The sequence below is a fragment of the Microplitis mediator genome, chromosome 9, assembly GCF_029852145.1.
Source record: "Microplitis mediator isolate UGA2020A chromosome 9, iyMicMedi2.1, whole genome shotgun sequence".
Lineage (NCBI taxonomy): Eukaryota > Metazoa > Arthropoda > Insecta > Hymenoptera > Braconidae > Microplitis > Microplitis mediator.
In genome coordinates this window covers 13448595-13462770 of record NC_079977.1, presented here as the reverse complement: position 1 = coordinate 13462770, position 14176 = coordinate 13448595, and the positions used below count along the sequence as shown (strand labels likewise).

General features: G+C 30.8%; 1 pseudogene; it reads left to right on the top strand.

Annotated features, from left to right (window-relative positions):
• Window positions 1-9405: 9405 nt before the first annotated feature.
• LOC130674556 (uncharacterized) lies at window positions 9406-12809 on the top strand (annotated as a pseudogene).
• Window positions 12810-14176: the final 1367 nt, after the last annotated feature.

Sequence of the window (14176 nt, the reverse complement as noted above, 5' to 3'; positions counted from 1 at the left end):
TATGTTGTACACATCTTCAATCGCACATCAACGCCACCCACGGAACAAAATTAACTACTTTGGTTATTTATCCGGTAAATAACCTGCTGAAAATTGGTTAAATAAGTAAAATATTTATTTTACCGGTAAATTTTCTTCCCTACTTGAGACTCTAGTAATCTTGGTTTGAGATTTTTCGTGTGATTGGTCAGAGAAAGTACACTATACTCAAACCAAGAGTTTAAATTATTTAAACCAACTCCCTTTATTTTTAGTTCGAGTTCGTACCGTTTATTATTTAAAAACATCATAGTTCTTTAATTAAGTGTATAATTTTCTCGAACTAAATATTTTTATTTCTTGGTTAAAGTAAGTAACATACTAAGGTTAAGAAAAATGATTATTATACTAAAAAATGCAAGTTTTTAAAACAAGTAATTCTATCATTGGACCAAGTATGAAATATGTATTGGTTTAAGAATTTTTTTTCTTAATTGAAGATTTAAAATTCAAGAAATTATTTCACTTCGTTCAAGAAATTTCCGGTTTTCATTCCACTCGCTGAAAAATCTCTTGGTTGAAGAAAAAATTTTCTTAATAATTAACTTATTTTAACCAACTACCTTTGGTATTTTTTTTTAAAACAATTATTTTAACCAATTACCTTTGGCACTTTTAAAACAATTTAATTTGACCAGCTACCTTTGGTACTTTTAAAATAATTTAATTTAACCAACTACCTTTGGTAAATTTTAAAACAAACCTAGCGGTTTCGAGGACTCGGCGTAAACTCGGTGGGAACTCGTTCGAAACTCAGCGTATCGATGGAGTATAGCCGGCGTATAAGGGGAGTAAACTCGGAGTATTGTGTGCAGTTGTGACACTTAAAGACGATAGTGTTTAATTGGGATCGTCACGGTGTTTTGTTGGAGGTTCGCTAGTGTTCTTATGAAGTTTTCCCCGAGTATTATCGCTGTTTTTGCGGATTTTCTGTAGAGTTTAGTCGGCGTCTTCGCCAAGTTTTTGTGGCGTTTTTGTGCAGTTTTCCAGGAGTATTTGGTGAGTTTCATCGGAGTTTTCCTCGAGTTATCCTGGTATTCTTACCGAGAGTCTGCCAAGTTTTTTTGGAGTTTTAACTAGATTTTAGCTGAGTTTTTCCGACGTTATCGTAGAGTTCTGGCTGTCACTCTTTTTGAATTTCCGTTGACTTTTTTCGTATCATCGCCAATCGCGAAAAAAACTTTTCCGAAAACTAACTGATACTTTAAGCTCTCTTGTAAAACGATTGAATTTTTTGTTTTGAATTGTCAAATAAAAAAATAAAGGATAAACAACGTAAATCATCGTTTTTATTTTAATTTTTTTACAATTATTATTCATTTTTTGGAAACAATCAAACATCTCAAATAATGATATTTTTATAAGGCTTCTAATAGTAACATATAAATACGCATTTGGTATTGCTTTTTTTATTACAGATAATGCAACGCACATATTAATTAAAAATATAATAAATATTGTTAAAGCTTGGCTTTTACTTAAGTAATTAATAATAAAAATTTAATGATTAATAAACTTAATTATTATTGCATTTAAGTGCGTTGCTTGCTTTGTCGCTTTGCTTTTTTTTGGGGTTTCCAATTTTTTAACCAAACGCTTGTCCAGTCCCGAAGGTAAGCAATCACATCGTCTTTTTGTCTACATTCTATGAATTTGATTTCTTGGAGTGCCATGCAAACACCTGGAACAAAAATTCTTTTTAGTCATTGCGAAAATTTAAGAATATAAAAACTTTACCTATTATTTTCAGGTATTCTTGGTCAGTTACAATTTCCAACTCAGGTCGCTTTGGATCAGCTTCGACCAAAAGCTTTCCCTTTTTTTTTCATTCCATAGGACGTGCATCACACGAACTGCCCTTTTTCTCATGTCGAGGGCATGTAAAGCTTGCCAATACATTATATATGGCATTGAAAAGTCTGGAGTAACTTGTAAGGGTTTGCCCTTGCTTCCCCGTACTAGGAAGTTCGGACAATCCTTCGATAGTAACTTGAGTGTTTGAAATTTTCGGGTTCTGAAATGTCTGACGTAGCTGCACAGAAAAAAAAAAATCTTCTCTCAAGAAAATTTTTCTTCAACCAAGAAATTTTTCAGCGAGTGGAATGAAAACCGAAAATTTCTTGAACGAAGTGAAATAATTTCTTGAATTTTAAATCTTCAATTAACCCGTCAGCACTCCCGTTATGAGCATTTTGCTCACGCTCGATTTTAAACATGAATAACTTTTTTTTTTCAAATGGAACGAATAGTTGAAATTTTTTCTATCTTTGAATAGTTTTATCTATTTTCAGATTCCGCTTGAACAAAATTTGTTCGGTTGTCATAGAAATTATAAAAAAAATTTTTTTTATGCTCCTCAAAAAATGTGAGCATTTTCCTCATCACGGGCGTAAAGGCGTAAGTAAAAAAATTCTACGTTCGGTTACTCTCGTGACTGCTCGTCTACCTTCGGCAGTCTGCGAAGTTATTCGGTTGAATTCATTAAAGTTTAAATTACGTTTATTAATCGTCAATAAATTACAATTATCATTTATTTATTATTTATTATTCTTATAATACATAGAGTGATTAATTTATGAAAAATATTTTCTTGCTTAAAATTTGAAAAAATTTGTTTGATGCCTAGGCGTTAAGCGTGAGCAAAACTCTCATCACGGGCGTAAAGTATACCGAAAAGCTGACGGGAGTGCTGACGGGTTAAGAAAAAAAATTCTTAAGCCAATACATATTTCATACTTGGTCCAATAATAGAATTACTTGTTTTAAAAACTTGCAGTTTTTAGTTTAATAATAATTATTCTTAATCTGAGTATGTTACTTACTTAAACCAAGAAATATAAATATTTAGTTCGAGAAAGTTATACACTTAATTAAAGAACTATGATGTTTTGAAACAATAAACGGTACGAACTCGAACTAAAAATAAAGGGAGTTGATTCAAGAAATTTAAACTCTTGGTTTGAGCATAGTGTACTTTCTCTGACCAATCACACGAAAAATCTCAAACCAAGATTACTAGAGTCTCAAGCCAAGAAAGTTTTCTCTTGGATTCTCACTCATAGATGCTCCCTCCTTCGCACCCGAAGGAATGAATACTCCCCACTCTCTCTCTTTCTCACACTAGCACAGCAAATGGATTTTGAGTTCACCTTTTTATTTTAAATAAATTAAAAATTAAATAACCAAATTATATTATTATAATAAATTAATTGATTAATGTAATTATATAATATTAAATAATTTCTCAATTTTTTTTGTAATTAAATTTTTTTTTTTTTTTTTTTAACTTTTTTATATTTATGTCGAAATTCATTTATGAACGATTCATACAATCCGTTCAGGATTTTGGTAAAATGTCAAAACTAACATTTTTCTAAATTATTGGCGATAACATTTGTAATATTAATTCTGGGTTTAGGATTTAAAAATGTGACTGAACATAAGCCAGTGTGGTTCAGTATATGTGGGCAAAGTAAACGTAGCCCAGCAAAGGCTGGGATGGCTTAGTTGGTAAAGCTCTCGCGTGACGCCGAATCGATCTGGGTTCGATTCCTCGTTTAAGCGATAATTGTTTTTTCTCAATTTGTTTAAATATTAACTCATTGCGAAACTTGCCCATCCCTTATAAATGCTTCTGATACAGTATTTATTTGCTTCACAGCATTGTTTGTAATATTTAAACAAAAAAAAAATTGTTCATTAAAAAAATGAAACAAAAAAAATAAATTTTTTTAGCTCGATAGATTTATTTGCTTAATTAAAGAAATTAATTTCTTGGCTGAATATTTTTTTTTTGTTTGCGACAAATAAAAAAATTCTTGGCCCAAGAAAGTTTCTTCTTGGTTTAAAAAATTTTTTTTCTTAGTACAAAAACTTTTTTTTTAGCTCAAGACATTGTTTCTTGACTCGATAAGGTAACAGTCTTTAGATAAGAAACAAGTTTCTCGAGTTAAAAACAAACTTTCTTGGCCCGAGAAAATAATGCTTTAAACCAAGAACAAACTTTCTTGGGCCAAGAAAGTTTGTTCTTGGTTTAAAACATTATTTTTCATGGTTCAAAAACTTTTTCGTTTCAGCTCAAGATATTTTTTCTTGACTTAAAAACGTAAAAATTTTCAGGCAAAAAAAAAAATTTGTTAAATTGAAAAAAAAATCTTCTCGAACCAAAAAAAAATTTTTTGGGACCAAGAAATTTTTTTCTTGGTTTAAAGAATTTATGTTTTAGACTAAGAAAATTATGTCTTCCGCGAAGGAAATAATTTCTTGATACAAATAATTTTTTTACTTCAATAAAGTAAGAAATTTTGCTTGGTTCAAGAAAAAAATTTCGAAGACATTTTATTTCTTGTTTCAAGATTTCCTTTTTTTCTGTGTGAGTACGCAGCTCGATTTGGAATAGGGGAAAAGGTTGTTAAAATAATATAACAATGATTCTAAATTTAATTTTGGCTCTTTTATTATAAATAAATAATTAATTGTTTAATATACACTTAATGCTAAATTTAATTATAATTAACAATTAATAATCAAGAGTTTTGCAATATAGTTTTACTGCGCGTGCGCCGCTTCCGTTTCACTGGGATACTCGTCCCAATTTTATTAATATAAATTTTCTCAATAATTTAATTATAATAATTTTTCGGAGTCTTTTATTTAATTTAGAATAATAAAGAAATTCAGCGATGTCGAGGAAAAATCCTGACAACTAAAATTAACCGGTAATAAATTTTTCGCATGCACAGAAAATAGAAAATACTTTTGACAAATTTAATAAAAGGAATTTAGAATAAAAAGACGATAAAATAAGTGAGGGGATCTCCTCCACGTGTTTGACAAATGTAAAATTGTAAATTTCAAAAACCTTTATCCAGAAGAACTTACATCGACCTGTCCCAGGTGTTTCGTGGTGCTGGTCATCTTGATGGCGAGAATAACAGGATCTTTTCCTTCCAACGAGAAAACACTTGAAGTGGAACTTAGACGAAAGATATTATACTTAAAATTGGTGGCGTCTGCCTGAATAATAAACTGTAGAAATATTGTGATGTGATAGAAAACTTGAGCGACCGCTCGGTTCGACAAGTGGATGATAATTAATTTTCGGTTGTGTCGTCTGGCAACGAGGTGTCCAGTTTACCCCTACCTTCGCGCCGTTAAACCAAATTCGACGCAAGGGCGGGTGCGCAGATAAAGAAGGGCGCGAAATTTAATTTTTGCTGACCTGGCAGTCGTACACCAGGTCACCCCGTTACAAACTTGAACCTACGACAAAAACATTAAAACTCCAAAAATGATTCTTAAAGAAATCAAATAACACTAATTCAGAATCAAACAAATGCAGATAGTCGTTTTATATAATTTGGTCGACTAATTTGATTACTAAATTAAATATAAAAAATATCTGATATTTTTATCAATCGTTACGTTTATTAATGTAAATTCCATGGAATAGAAGTATTTTTATATTATTGAGTCAGGTGATGGTTGATTGCGTGGTGTAAGTGGAAGTTGAGCATTGGAAGGGTGATCATCGGAAATCTCGATGTCATCTCCATCATCAGACTGTATTAAATATTAAATTAAGTAATTAAAGATGTATTTATGCTTAACTGGTGGAATAGTAAAAGATTACTTACATTTATTATTCGAAAAAAATTGGCACCATTTTTTTTTGCAGTTTTCATATTTTCTTTATCAGATTTCTAAAACATGGTAACATATAAATATATATGAATTTTTTTTTTCTTCTTTCAAACAAGATTTAGGCGGACAAAAATATTTTCTACTATCTCAAAACTTAAAAATAAATATCTATAAAGGCCCTAGGGGTATAAGCATGGTGAATTTGCCCCCGAAAGGTATCGGCTTGATACTGCGGGGATTTTTAGGTACTAATAAGATATTAAGATCCTGAGAGTTTCAGCTTTTGAAACCAATCGGTCTTCGAGAAAAAGCCAAATATGTAAAAATCAGATAAAATGAATATTCTCAGAGACTATTTTATCGATTGACTTATACTCGGGATATGTTTTGGGGGTCGATAGTAGCTCCTCGGAAAAAAATTGGGAGCTTGATCGGTCGACAACAACCTCGAAATAAATGACTTTTTAGTTTTAATTTCGACTTTTCACGATGTTACGGTTCTGGTACAATTATGAAATAATTTTTTTTTGGATTCCTCATCCAATTTCCTATAGACTTAAGTGCTTTTAAATTTTTAAAAAAGGTACGCCATATAGAAAAAAAAGTAAAAACCACTTTTTAAGCAAATATTTACTTTATTTACATGTTTAAAGTGTGAATCATTATTTTTCTAGTTTGTATATGTTCTTGAATGTTATTTGCAAAAATAATCTCTGCATCAGCAGTTAAATTTTGTCATATCATATAATATCAACTAAAATATTATAAACATTATACACATATAAAACAGGAAATAGATTTTAGTTTGTAAATTATAAATACATAACAACAAATGAAAGATATACTTGAGGAAAAAAATGTATAATCAGATTTTATTAGTCTTCATCACTATCCTCTTCAATCACAGGTGAGATACTGTCTCTATCAAATAATTTTCTAAGGATTTCGGCAGGCCTTAAAATCTTTGTTAAATATCTCCCGTGTGATAAATAGTAAACAACAGCAGCAACATGAGAGCAACATCCAATTGTTCTCAGACCATTTGCACACTCACAACTACGCCTCAATATGCTTTTTGGACCAATAGCATTTTTTTTATACTCAATAATACATCTATAAACCTTTCTATTAATGTGTCTGGATTGAACTTAAATTTTGAGTATATTTGACTGTTTTTTCACATATTGAATAGTGAGATTACCTGTTTCATCAAGGATTTCTGCTAAATAGGAAACAGCCTGTTTCAATATGTATAGTAAGCGTCTTACTTCCGACTCAGAGTTTTTGGATGAAGTCATCGAAACAATGAAATCGCAAAATAATGTAGTAAATACGTTAGCTGAAGACGTTCAAAAAAATGGCTGGCAGCGAAAAAAATTGCCGTTTCAAACAATTTCATCTGAAACTCTTGAAGACTTTCCAGAAATGACAGAAAATGATCTGCGTATTTTTTTCACTGGTTCCCATTTTCAATGGCGATTTTAGTCTTCCTAAAAATTTTCTTACACAAATTTATTTTTTTTAATATAAGCACATATTTAATTAAAGATTTTTAACAGTCATTCAAAGCTTTTTAGGTCTTCCTACTTAATAAAGAGATTAATGTTATCATACTCGTAATTTTCCAGCATTTTTTTGCTTAAGCCCTTTATTTTTTTTCAGCTTCATTAATCCATCATTTGATGTGGAAACTTGGTCGACTTTCGGTTTTTTACACGGTGTAAAATTGCTTCTCACTGTCTTTATTCTTTTCCCCGAATTATTTCTATCTCTCAGACTATCTTCATCATCTAAAAATTTAAAAAACTATAATAAATTAGTATTCATAATATATTATCAATTTTTTTTTATCAAAAATAATATTTATTTTTTGCTCTCGTTAATTATTTAATAAGATTACATAAAATAAATTTTGACAAAATTAGCAAACTAACAAAAATGTCATGAAGCGTTGAATAATAACTGATGGATAAAATTATAAATTTTTTCTTTATCAAATAGAAGTGGAAGCTATTGTCACATGTTTGGTATATTTCTATTATATTACTTACCATCTACATCCAGTATTTGCACATTGCCATCATGAACGCCACAATTTACTATGTACAGATTTTTGCTTTGATAATCCTTAGTACTGATTCCATAATAAGATTTGCCTATCTTGAGACAAATCATTTTTGTCTCTACGATAATTGACGGTTTTTCCGTCTTATCTACGTAAGAAACAAAACAATAATTGTGAAGAGGCATTTTTTGTCATAAAAATATGTAATCAGAATGAAACACAAATAAATATATATCTACTACTTCTATGAGATTATCATAAACAAAGCCTAGACAGTAGAAGAACTAACGCACTGTTATGAATGTATGCATGAGTTAAAGTACCACGTGTAGTCGGACAGCGCTCTAACGCATAGTTTTTGGCGCGAACATTCCTTGCATGCCTACTAAACTGAAGGGGTATGGCTAGGGATGTATGATTCAAGATCGATTTTCCCCAGAATCGATTTATTCACGTAAGCAATTCGATTATTTGAATCGATTCTTTTCACGGAAACGATTCGAGAGATCGATTCTTTGTTTTGAAGGTTGATTGATTGAATCCAACATGGTGGAATTTACCAGGAATTTTAAAATCAGAATTTTATTTTTATCTAAGGAATATGTGTTTTTTTTATTTAAAATTTAAATCAGCTACATCTCTTAGGTAGTTTATTAAGCAATTAAATATACGTAGATATATATATAAGTATAAATTTAAATTGACAGCTATTTTCATATCACCCAACTGCACACTTGTATGTTAACACTCCCCACGCCAATTTTCCATGGTGACACACCATTTTTTTCACCTGTGAGTATTAAAATTGAATAATAATATTAATAATAATAAAATAGTATATTACACATCGAGGGAAGTAAAGTAAGAAATGTCTCAGATCACATGTAATTGTTGGCCGAGGCGAAGCCGAGGTCAACAAACATGTGATCTGAGGCTTTCTTATTTACTTCCCGAGGAGTGTATGCTATTTTTCTCCTCGACGGAGGCGGAAAGCGGCAACTTCGTTTTGCACAGCGGGACGAAAGTTGACGCTTTCCGCCCGTCGAGGAGAAAAAAAATTTACTCCAAAATAGAAAATAAATGTAAATTCTTTTTTTTTTTTTAACATGAACTTTTAATTCAAATTTTTCCAGACGTAAAGAAAAGTGGTAGGGCTTCGAGGGGCATTAGGGTGGCGAGTTTGACCATGCTAACATTGTACCCGCGGATATAATACATTCACGCTAATAACTCACTATAGGAATGACTACTTTCTTTAGGTTATGTATACAGCACTGTTTGTTATGATTGAGATAAAAATAAGTTGTCCAAATTATTAAAGAAAAATTGAATTACGACATTATAATTTATTGTTACGTAAATATTTAATTTTGTTTTCTTCAAATAGTAAAACTTAAAAAAAAACATAAATAAAATATTTATTTATTGGAATACACAATGCTCGAATCTTAGTTAAAATTACCAATTTCTACGTAAATATTGATAATCGTTTCTCACATATTTTTATTTCGAAATGAGTTAAGTAAGCAATTAAAATAAAATTAATATTGCTTTTCTTGTCATTTCGATGAAATCAAACTTTTCTATATAACTCCATGAATTCTAAAATTTTCTGAAATAATTTTTATTGAAGTCAAATGACAATTATCATAAAATTATTGAAAATTAATGCACAGAATGAAATAAAATTGCGAAAAGAATAAATTGTGTCATTCATGTTAAATGTCACTACCCAGTATAATTTTTATTTCCGTGTAATCGAGAAATTTTATCATTTATTTCATAGCTTGATTGGGATTCAAGATAATTTTCACAATTGGCAATGGATAATCGTCGATTTGTAGGAAAATGTAGAACGTCTGTTTATCGGAGAAATATGACAAAATTGAAGCTACTTCAGAAATTTTTGCCGTACGATAAACGATTACGTTCCGTCCCCTTAAATTTTTTCGGAGAACCGGTATGTACACTAAGATTTATATTTATTAATTCGATTTCTCTTTAACGTTGAAATAAGATTTTTTTGTAAGCTTTACTTTTATTTTTCATTTCTGATACTCAATGTAAAATATCATTGCTAGTAAATAACATACTTATCTTTTCTATTATAGCCATCTTCAAGTACCCGAGAACTCATTCCAACACATTGTAATCAACATTATAACTATAATGAAAACAAAAATGATGGTGATAATCAGTATGTTCATAATAATGTAAATAGTATTTTGATCAACAGTAATAACGATGTTATAATTTTTCACGATCAGAACCACGACGACGGTCTCTTTTTCATACATGATAATGACGGTGATAACGATAAAAATGATAAAGATCATGATTGTGATTATTGGAATGACAGCGGTGATGATCATGATGGTGATGATAATAATCATGATGATTGTAACGACAGCGGTGATGACAATAATGATGATGATGATGATAATGATGATGATGATGATGATGATGATGATGATGATGATGATGATGATGATGATAGTCCATTTTTTGATATCAACCATGAACTGATTGCAAATCTTCCATTAATATCAAAAGAAAATATCAATATACAAGATCAGTTGCTGTCAATCCTCGGAATTTTAGTAAAACACCATATATCTTATGAAGCTACGCTTGATAGTTTTAAATGGATTAATTTATCACATGCTACGAGCTTATTACCGACTAATAAATCATCTCTATGGAAAATGTTGTGTCGTAAAAATTTGGAAAAATATCGACGGTATTATTGCAAAGCGTGTACTGAGTATTTAGGTTTGAAAACAAAAAAAAAAAAACAAATCAACTAAAAAAGCAGTGTTCTTGTAAAAAATGCGGCCCTAAGCAAAAGGAAACTCACTTGGGTTATTTTTTATATATCCGCACAACTTCTCAAATTAAACAATTACTGAAAAAACCTGGAATAGCAGATTCTTTGAAGTATAGATTCTTAAGGAAAAAAAAAAACATTAATTCTTTAGAAGATTTATATGATGGACATAAATATCAAGAATTATGTAAGCCCGGAAAACTATTGGAACATCGGTACAATTTCTCTTTTACTTTCAACACTGATGGTTGCAACGTTTCAAATTCTTCTGGAACAAGTGCATGGCCGATTTTTCTGCAAATTAACGAACTGCCACCTCACTTGCGCAAGAGACATGTACTTCTTGCAGGAATATATGTTGACGATCACCATCCTTCCATGAGTGCTTTTTTACGGCCGTTTGTTGTTGAAATGAGAAAGCTCTTCAAAAAAGGTATTAAATTGAAACCAAATGATACCACTGAAGTAACTTCGAAGATGATACTTCTGACAAGCAGCTTAGATTCTCCAGCCAGAGCTGATGTTACATGCATGACACGTTTTAACGGTTATTTTGGTTGCTTGTACTGTTATGCTAAAGGGAAGAGTTTGAAACGGGGGAAACTTGTTTATCCAATTTCACAAAGTTTTGGTCGCTTACGTACTGATTATCAGATAAGAGCAGATATGAAATATGCTTTTGAAAAAGATGAAGTAAAAAAAGGAGTAAAAGGCATATCACCGTTAATAGCATTACCATCATTTAACATACGTGATGGTGTAGTTGTAAAAACTATGCATGCTGTGTTTTTGGGTGTCGTTAAATTACACACAACAATACTTATAACATCAAGTAAATCTCCTTACTACGTTGGAGATCCAAATTCATTAGAAGTAATAGATTATTACTTGTTAGCAATCAAACCTCCGTCCCGACGATCTCGGAGACCTCGATCTATAAAAATTTATATGCAGTGGAAAGCATCTGAATGGCGGAACTGTTTGGACTATGCTCCAGTTTGCTGATTTTGCTATGTTATCTGAAGCAATTCACTACTTAAATAGTGATTTCATTACATTATTGCAACTTGATCGTGCGGAGGGTTTGCTTGTGAGCTATGTAACACTTTTTGAGAAGTATTTCGGCCTATCAAGAATGACTTCAACCATTCATGCTCTAACACATTTAATAGAAACTGTGCGTAACTGGGGACCTGTTTGGGCCCATAATGCGTTCGTTTTCGAGTCATGGAACCGGAAGTTAATGGACCATGTTACTAGCGCTAATGGTCGTCCGGATCAAATCATGACTCGATTTTTGATGGTTCAGTTTTTGAATTATTTTGTGTTTGACAAATCAATATCTGAAGAAACTAGAGGGTTTTTGAAAAAAATATTGAAGATTATCGATGGAACTGATCACATGACATTTAAAAATAAATTGATTGTGCAGGGCAAATCTGACACCAGGTTTTCTACAGAATTAGAGCGTGAGGCCCTACAAAGCATCGGTTATAATCCTCATGTTTTATGTACCTACAAAAAACTGCAATTAAATAGAGTTAAATTTGTCTGTGAATCAGAAGATGGAATTAATCCACTTCAATTTTGTGATAGCAATGACAAATTTAGCACTATAAAGACAATCGTACAATTTAAGCACAACGATGTGATAATTTCAGGAATAATAGGTAAAATTTTCCACAACGTAGAATACGGATTTGGTACACGTCATATTTGTGAAATCGAGCCATTAGAGACTATTCAATTTATTGAAGAGATTACTATCATTAGACCTGCCATTAAAATGATTTCTGATGACATTACATATGGTGTAAAATTAGCAAATAGTTGGGAAACCGACTAAAGTTTTGAATTGTTTTATGTATTGACAAAATTTTAATTTTAGTTATGATAATTAATATTGTTACATTGTATTATGAACTGTAAACTGTTGACAATTTTTTTGTGATGTCATTTTGCTTTATTTATCGTATATTTTACTTATAAACTTTGAAATATATTTATTAAATAACATATATTCCATGTAGATAATTAAATTTCAACTTGTAAATAAATAAGTTACTTAATAAAAAGTACACCGTAATTAAAAAATGATTTATTTATAGTCATCTTTGTAGAATTAAAGTTAATTTTGATACCGTGATGTATTATTAATAATAAAAGTTTAATTAAATTTTTGTATCAGCTGAAATTTAAAAGTAGTTGCACCAACACTGGTGCAGGCAGTGTAAATCTGGGGAGTTAAAATACCCGTATTGTTCGGTAAATGTTAATAAAAGATTTGTGAAATATAAAATTAAATTTTCTTATCGGACCTTTCTTATTTTTTCTTATGACTCATTACAAAACAAAATAACTCCGGAAAAAATATTTTTTTATGCATTCATTTATCGACTTTTTATGAATTGTAAAAATTTATTTTTAAATTAAAACAGATTTTTTCCAATTACTTCTTTCTTGACAAAGTATAATGAAAAATAAAAAGCACCGAAATCTCGAACTTCTTTTAAAACGTCATAATTGTCAAGTTTTTTAATTCGCACAAATTTTATTTACTTCATTAACTGATACGAATATTTATAATGATCATGATTTAGTTAGTAAAATTAGGAAAAAAAAATTATTGAGTAAAAAAAAGAATTTCATTACACCTCGAATGCCGACAATTAATGTTTACACCAATATTGCTGTAAATCTATCACCACTTTGGTATTGAAATATATCATCCAAAGTTTTAACAGGTACACTGTCTGAACTTACATCTTAATTAAGACACCCTTTATGGACTTCTATTATGACAAATTCGTCAATTTTAATAATTATTACAATATTTTTTCATCTAAAAAACTTGTTGAGTAGTTATAAAAGTACCGTCAGAACTCGACAACACCTCGACAAATATCCTGAGAGACCGCCAAAAAAACTTGGCTTTAATTGCGAGTAAACTCCATAATAACACTACCAAAACTCCAAAAAAACACAAGCGAAACTCCGAAAATACTCGACAAAAACTCGAAGAAAACTCCGGAAAAACTCCACAGCAACTCCGGAAACATTCGACAAAAACGCTAGGAAAACTCCGTAGTGACTCCGAAACAACTCGTCAAGAACTTCTCGTAAACTCCAATAATACACTGTTGTGACTCCGTGTCGTAACTGCACACAATACTCCTCATATAAACCTCTAAAACTCCGTGTAAACTCCGCTTATACCCCGACTAAACTCCGAGAGGGAGTAGACTCCATAATTACTCCTCGTAAACTCCGAGTTTACGCGGAGTCGTCGAAACCGCTAGGGAATAAATAATTTTAAACCTTATTTAACTAACGTCAACTACCTTTGACGATCTCTCACACACACACACACTTATCTAAGTCCCCTGGACTACTACACGCACACGCACACATTTAAAATAAAATAAAATGGCGTCCGGCCATCAACTTTCCCGCCACGACTTTAATTTTTTCAATAAATTAATTTTAGGATATAAAAATTTATAAACTAATTTATTTTTAATAGACTTCTTCACTGTTAATTTCATTAATTTTTTTTTTTGTTATCTTTATCTCACAACAAGATTCTTTCCTTTTGTGCCAGT